Source organism: Cavia porcellus, unplaced genomic scaffold (assembly GCF_034190915.1).
Source record: "Cavia porcellus strain 051 isolate PalLab524CR breed Dunkin Hartley unplaced genomic scaffold, mCavPor4.1 scaffold_45, whole genome shotgun sequence".
NCBI classification, from domain to species: Eukaryota; Metazoa; Chordata; class Mammalia; order Rodentia; family Caviidae; genus Cavia; species Cavia porcellus.
The window spans coordinates 1,495,220-1,503,191 of NW_026947528.1; the positions used below are offsets into that span (position 1 = coordinate 1,495,220).

Here is a 7,972-nt window from a genome sequence, read left to right on the forward strand (position 1 = left end):
GTCATAGGCCTGTCATTCCATACCAGGGAATTCTCACAAGAACTGTCCTAGTCATGGGGCCTTAACTTCAGGAGAAGTCAGTACTCCATGGGTCATGCAGTGTGACTTCCACAGGAGCCAGCTGTGATTCCATGTCTTCCAGCAGACTCACAATTCTATCACTTCTAAGGTCTTCAACATGCCCTTGGCAGTCACATGAATGCTTTCCAGTTTCTACATTCCTCATATCATTGTCAATTATCAGGTAAGAGAATATTCATCCCACCAGAGAAACCCTGTTTATGTTTTAAAGAGCATAAAGGAGACTTTGATTTTTGTTCAAAACACTGGTATTGGTGAGGAAGTGCACGAAGAAAACTTCTTCTGTCTCGCTTGTGGTACACTCACTTCAGATACCATTTTGGCAGTTAATTTCAGGTTAACTCATCTGACAATCTTAGGATTCTGTGCATACAATCCTCTCTATGTCATGAAGAGAATTTTATAAGATATTCACTGCAACTTTGTTTCCCGCAATTGAAAACTGCAATGTGAACATCCAATAACATTTGAATGAATAAACAAACCACAGCAAACCATGAAGTGAGAAGCTACTAAAGAAAACCCATAGGAAAACACTGTACAGTAATCTCACTGTACATAATCTTTATTGATTATGATTGGTGAAAGAAGGCAGAGAGGTGAAATTCTGTCCAGTCATTGCATACATTTTCAAAATATGACAAGACATGTGTGATAGAAGACAGGTCAGCTCATATAAGAGATAAACTCTGTTCTCTCAGAGTTGCTGTGTATCAGGAATCCAGGAGGCTTTGCTGGGTCTGCTACCATCATATCTCTGTGAAGACAGGCTCAGGGGAGATGGCACTAGGGCAGAATTTGCTCGCAGGCTCTGTCTCTTGTCTACAGGCAGTACCCAAGGCAAAAGCCTGATGTCTTTTGGACTGTTTTCGCTTTTCTCACTCAAAGCTCATCAGCCTCTCCTCTTGCAAGCTTCAGAAACACCAGTGGCTTCCCCATAGCCAGAGATCCAGAGAGGGAGAAAAATGAATATTAAAATGTAAGAGAGAACATAAGAGGGAAAGGACAGAAGATGCATAACAGTTATTTTAATGCGTGAACCTTAGTATTCACATCACATGATGTCTTCCATTGTCAGTTATTTAAGAGTGAGTCAGGAGCTGGGGAGAGAGGTCAGTGTAGAGTACTTGCTTACCATGCATGAGGCCCTGCGCTCAATTTCAGCACTCCTAATGCAAAATAACAACACTAATAATAACAATAATAATAATAAAAACAATTCACTAAGTGAGGCCCATAATGTTGGGAATGGGCTACTTAGCTTGTTGCATCAGAAGTTCAGCTGTTAGCCATTGAGTAGGAGTCAGGTCATGGGAGTGCTAATTCACACAGGTGTGAATTTAGAAGCAATGCCAGAAGATTTGTTGGTGCAACTCCATCCATAGTGCTTGCATAGCCTGTGTGAGGTCCTGACTCCATTCCATAGCACCAGTACATAGCAGAGATTGTGATGATTAGGGAACATAAGGATGATTGAATTGAAGAACATCTGCCCCCTCACAATGCCACCAGGGAATATGTCCAGGATGTCAGTGTCATTTCTACCACCAGGCAGCAATGTATCCCACATTCATTGCACCCATTCCGGGATTTAACGTCTAATTCGGTACACTATGTACACAAGACACCAGCCAACAGGCGTTACAATTATCATCTCAGAATGGTGATAATGTCTCTAGGAAGTAGATGCCAGGATGACCTCTATAGTGCATGGGGACACTCTGTGAAAGACCTGAGGCATGGTGTCTTGTCTAGGTTTATGTAGGAAGTCAGGAGGAGGATTTGGGTCTAAATCCAGATCTTTCTCCTCAGAGCTGTGACCCTGTCAGCACTGCTGTTTTTTCTTAGCCTTGGGGAAGCCTGGCCTCCTACCATGGATCTGTCACTTGGGTGAAGCTCTTCTCTTCATTGTGAAGCACACCAGAGAGTCATTTCATGGCCTTCCAAGGTATCCACAGCAGGAATCACTGGGGGATACCATAGGACACAGGTTCACACAGACATCATAAAAGGAGCTGGTGAGTGCCTTTAACCACCAATTTACTAGGCTGTGACCATGATGCAATGACCAGAATAAATGTAGCCCCTGTTCTCTTGTGATTCCATGTTATCCAGGACACAAGTCCCTCTAAAGAACAGATCAGGTACTACCCACTTTACTGTGAATGTGCCTAACTTCCTGGCCTCTGTATATATGAACACATAATAGGGGAAGAGGTGTCCCCAGAAGGCACACATAATGGAATGGTGCATCACTATATGAACTGAAGAGGAAGGAATGGCAGGCAGAACACACTCCCTCTGACCACTCACTTCACAGATATTTGTAGTGCACCAAACCTGTAGAGTAAGCACAAGTAGAGTAACACTGCAGACACATTCTCTTTCTCACAGAGACAACCCCACAAGGATGGGAAGGAAGATGGATTTCATGCTTTCCTAAAGAGGGAAGGACAGGTGTTCGCAGCACTTTTAGGGACTACTATCAGCAGGGGAAGGCTTCCTCAGCCAGCAATGTCCCATTCAAGGCAGAGAGAAGGCTAGGCTGGGCTCTCTGCAACTGGAGCAGGAGGCTGGTGTCCAATTCTACAAGATGTCCCAGCTGAATTGGACCAACCTGAGCTCACTGAAAGTAAGCACTGCCTTCAGAAGATTTTGGCTTTGGCCTGTGGGCCTCTGAGGAGTGCATGGGACACTTGACAAGGAGAAAGACTACCAGTCTCGGGACATCCTGCAACCCTGAGGCATGCAGAAATGATTTGGTCAAATCTGAATGAGAAACTTTGCTGGGGTGGATTTGTGCACAGAGTTGTCTGTGACAGGCACTGGGAAGTTCTGGGGCCGGCAAGTAGCAAGGACAGTTGGTGACTGTTCTCCTTCTGCTGCTGCAGGGCTGGTACTGACTAACCTCAAGTCCCAATTGCAGAGCCTATGTCATCTGCACCTCCAGTGACCTCACCAGCTCTGGGATCAAAGTGAAAATTAGGGTCAGGCACCCTGTCTTAAGGAATTCCATAACTGGCACTTTTACTCACACCATGACAGGTGTCTTGAACTCCACTTAGGGCGAAGTCCTGCAAAGCACCTGCTTTTCCCTTCCCATCCTCTTGAAATCCATCCCCTTGTATTTCTTTCAGTTTTGATTTTTATTCCTATGTCTATAATTATTCTCAACATCAAATTCTAAGGTAATTTTAATTAAAAGTTAAGATATCATGCATTTCAACATATTCAATTCAGTAGCACATCATCCCATCACCAATTTGTACAATTTCCATATCCATTGAGTTCCAGGACTCTGCTCAGTTTGGGACACTTTCATATCCTTGTGTTGGGAGCAGGAGCCAGGGGTCCGGCAGTGAACGGGTGTGGGAAACCACACACTGAAGCTGGACCTCAATCAGTTCCTCATCCTACAGTGACCTCAGCCTTCTAGACAAAGCATCACGCTGATATTAACCTGGGAAAAGCTTCATAACATAAACAATAGAAGTTTCTCATGGGCCCAAGAACATGTTTACCTCCTGGGCTGCACAACATAGAAGTTTCTCACGGGCCCAGGAGCATGTTTACCTTTGCTGTGTGCACAAGAAAGTGTCCTGAAGTGACTTGTACTGCTCTTTGTTTTGAAACATTATAAAAACTCTGTAGTCTTTCAATAAATCGCCTTTTGCCTCCTGAGCAACTGGTCTCCCTGTGTCTTCAGTCTCTCGCCTGACTCCTTCCCCGCGCTGGCCGCGGCACCTGGCACTTGGCGCCTGAACGTGGGGCTTGGCGCCCGAACGTGGGGCTTGGCGCCCGAACTTGGGGCTTGGAATATAAGCATTCGGAGCGTTTTTCCAGTGGAAGGAGAATCGGGAGTTCCGAGAAGACCACTGCTACTAGGACCCGGGTAAATGAAAAGTGAAAGTAGCAGGGAGTGGCATATACACAGGGATTGAGAATGGGTAACTCCCCGTCATCAGAATGGGAACTTTTTGAACAAGTTATTTCCTCTTTGTTAAAGAGTAGGGGCATTCCTGTAGCTAAGCTTCAAATTCATCGGTTTGTTGATTTTGTGCATCAGGTTTGCCCCTGGTTTCCCGAACAGGGAACGGTTAATGTTGAGACTTGGAAAACAGTAGGAGAAAAGATTAAAGATTATTATTGTGCTTGGGGTCCTGAGAAGGTTCCTGTGGATGTGTTTCCGATTTGGACTCTAATTAAGGACTGTTTAAAAGGGGACTCTGAGTCTAGTAAATGGGAAAAAAGAACTCGAGACAAGTTTTATAAGAAAAACCAAATCTTCAGAGAATGTGACATCCTCCTTATACCCCCACCCCCGCCCTCTGCTCTGCCAGACAACTTCATCTCCTCTCTCCCTTATCTTAGACCATTGGCCCGAGCTTTGAGAGTGAGCTCACAATCTTTCTCTCCAGGTTAAAAAGGACATGATTAATGATGGTACAGCTGAGAAAAAAAAAATGCCCTCTCCTTGGTTGCCTGTTTAAACTTGTTACTAACTTAGGGGCTTGTTGCCCATTTCTGTTGCAGGATCCATATGGCTTATTAGATTCAAGGTTCATGATAAGAAAAATTATTTCCTTTAGCTCACCAAACTGTGCAAGAAACAACCTTTGTTTGTTTGTGTCTTTAATGTTGTGGCGCCTTGTTTAATATGTAAGTCTTCAACTGATTGCTTGCAACCTTGGCATGCCTTTTAAAAAGAGTATTTTTCTTTCTAGTTAAAATGTAAACATGTGCACATATATGTGTATATGTATGGTTTTTAAGAATCATATCAACTTTACTAAGTGAAAACCAGGTCATGCTGTAATTGAGCCAGTAAAAAGGTTATAGTTTTTTTTTTAAAAACAAAACAAAACAAAACAAAACAAAACAGCATTTTAATATGGTAAAAAGACATAAAATAATTAAATATGATTTAGACTACTAGAAGGTGACTTCAAGGGTTTTGTTGTGAGTTTTAATGTTGTCTGAGAAGCGAGAGAAAAGGTAATTGACTGGTGATAGTAAAAAGGAGGGACAAAGAAAGTGATTTGTCTTCAAGTAAAATGTCTGGTTATGCCAGAATATGAAAGAAGATAAAAGTTGGAGGTATATTGTAAGTTATAGAAAGCTCAAGATGATGTAAATTTTATTTGTCTTGGTTATAGTACTGAAAACAGCAGGTTTTACGTTATCAATATGGTATAACACGGCAGCAAGCAGGAGAAATTGTTAAAACCTGTCCCTCATGTGCGCCTCTCCTTCCAGTACCGCATTTTGGAGTCAACCCTCGAGGACTCCATCCAAATGACATCTGGCAGATGGATGTCACTCATTATCCTTTTTTTGGGTCATTAAAATACCTACACGTTACCATAGACACCTTTTCTCATTACATGCTTGTTTCACCTATGACTGGAGAAACTGCCACCCATGTAATACAACACCTACTATATTGTTTCTCTATCCTGGGCATTCCTCGATCCATTAAAACTGATAATGGCCCAGCATATGTTAGTAAACCCTTTGCCAAATTCTGTCAGACTTTCCATATTAAACATGTTACTGGACTGCCTTATAATCCTCAAGGACAAGGAATTGTTGAACGTGCTAATCTCTCACTAAAAAACACATTAAAGAAATTAAAAAGGGGGAGATGGTATAAGTATTCTCCCAAAACCCTTCTTAACCATGCTCTTTACGTTCTTAATTTTTTAACTTTTGATGCTTCCAATAGATCTGCAGCTGAGAGACATTGGTCTCCTGATTTGCCCTCCAAGCCAATGGTTTATTGGAAAGATCCGTTAACTAATCTATTACATGGCCCTGACCCAGTATTGATATGGGGAAGAGGGTATGTTTGTGTTTTTCCCACAGACGCTGATACACCCAGGTGGATCCCAGAACGCTGTGTACGACATGCCCAAGAGCAAGATAGAAAAATTGCGCAGGACGATGCTTCGACTAACCATGACACCGAGGATGAGAACAACGACCAGAAGACCTCCTGCGACAAGAGATGAAACTCTTCTGTTTTTGGCTCAACTGTTAAGCATTATTTGGGTTTTGCATACATTTTGTATGCCTGTGTGGGCAGATAATTATTGGGCATTTGTACCTAATCCTCCTTTGTTGCACCCTATGTCATGGGGTGACAACAATGATGTTACTGTTTATGTAAATAATACTCGTGTCTTAAGTTTTCCTTCTTCCACTCATATACAACCTATCTCTATTGTATATAATTATACTGGAATGTCTGCTTCATTACCCCTATGTTTTTCTAAAACAAATAAGAAGTCTACATTAATAGAAAGATACTCTGATTGGGATGGAAACTTTACGAATGGAATGCACTGGGGAGTAGATATGATGTATGTATTTTGCAACAGCAGTGAAACTAGAGTGGGAAAACGTAATCCCCCTGAGCATATTCCAGAATGTAGACAAAAATACCCAAGCAAAAGTGTATATGGACTCTCACGGCATTTGTGCCATCATAATTATACTATATGTTACAAAGATCTGTGTGATTGGAGCTCTAGCATGTTATCACCATGATAACAGTTTTTCCATATTTTGTGAGAACTGTTGTTGGGCAAATGAGAAATGTGCGTTTGGACTTGAAACGTTTTAAGTTAGAATCAACTGCTAATGAAATTCCCATGCGACGCTTTGTCTAAGAAATAAGGGGGATATGTTGGGAGCAGGAGCCAGGGGTCCGGCAGTGAACGGGTGTGGGAAACCACACACTGAAGCTGGACCTCAATGAGTTCCTCATCCTACAGTGACCTCAGCCTTCTAGACAAAGCATCGCGCTGATATTAACCTGGGAAAAGCTTCATAACATAAACAATAGAAGTTTCTCATGGGCCCAAGAACATGTTTACCTCCTGGGCTGCACAACATAGAAGTTTCTCACGGGCCCAGGAGCATGTTTACCTTTGCTGTGTGCACAAGAAAGTGTCCTGAAGTGACTTGTACTGCTCTTTGTTTTGAAACATTATAAAAACTATGTAGTCCTTCAATAAATCGCCTTTTGCCTCCTGAGCAACTGGTCTCCCTGTGTCTTCAGTCTCTCGCCTGACTCCTTCCCCGCGCTGGCCGCGTCACCTGGCATCCTTGTACTCTCTTGCTACTCCCCACCCACTCTGACTTTTTCACACTGTGATTTAGTACTCTGGGTCTTTAATATTCATGCATCAGATTATGTTTGGCCAAATATTCCTAGAGGAGACTGGCTGCTATTGCTCTTCGATAGAAGACAAAATCCCAGGTAGACCAAAGCTTACAGGTAAAATGTAAAGACTATTGTGTATCTACTCATCTTTCCATGTTGGAAAAGCTTTTCCATGATTTCAGTGGCACAAGGGAGAGAGAAAGATCTGATTCCTTACATTTGAAAAACAGAAACAAGAATAATGTAGAATCCACAATAAGAAATCTTTGCTTACAAGCAGCAGACAGATAGTGTGTATTAGATGTGACAAGAGGTGTCATGAGTCCATCTGTGAGAGATGAATACTTCTTGTAATTCAAAAGAGAATCACCACATGTAAACAAATGTAGAAAATGCTGAGCTTCTCAAAGCTGATTCGTGGAGGCACACATCCCTGATATGTGCTGTGTCCCCATCTGATGGCAGGTTTTAAGGCAAGTGCTGAACATCACTGGGGAGAACATGGTGTGCAGAGAAGAGCCCTGTCCAGTAGCTCCCATCACAGCTCTACACAGGTGTCCCTGGACCTTGCAGTGCTAACAATAGAGATTTATCCCACACAGAGATCCACATAACTTTTCAAGCTTTCTGTTCAAGACTGTGGTCCACTGCACTGTTTGAAACAGGAGGAAACTGGGAGCCTTGCTACACTCCACATAGAGAGTTCAAGGCATCAGAGTGGGT

At 42.7% G+C, this 7,972-nt stretch overlaps 1 long non-coding RNA gene across 1 annotated transcript; it reads left to right on the top strand.

Moving 5' to 3' along the window:
• The first annotated feature begins 3,418 nt into the window (after positions 1-3,418).
• On the top strand, positions 3,419-6,672 carry LOC134474941 (uncharacterized). Its single transcript, XR_010045869.1, has 2 exons — positions 3,419-3,973; positions 5,947-6,672. It is a non-coding gene; the product is annotated as an uncharacterized LOC134474941 (long non-coding RNA).
• The last annotated feature ends 1,300 nt before the right edge of the window (positions 6,673-7,972 follow it).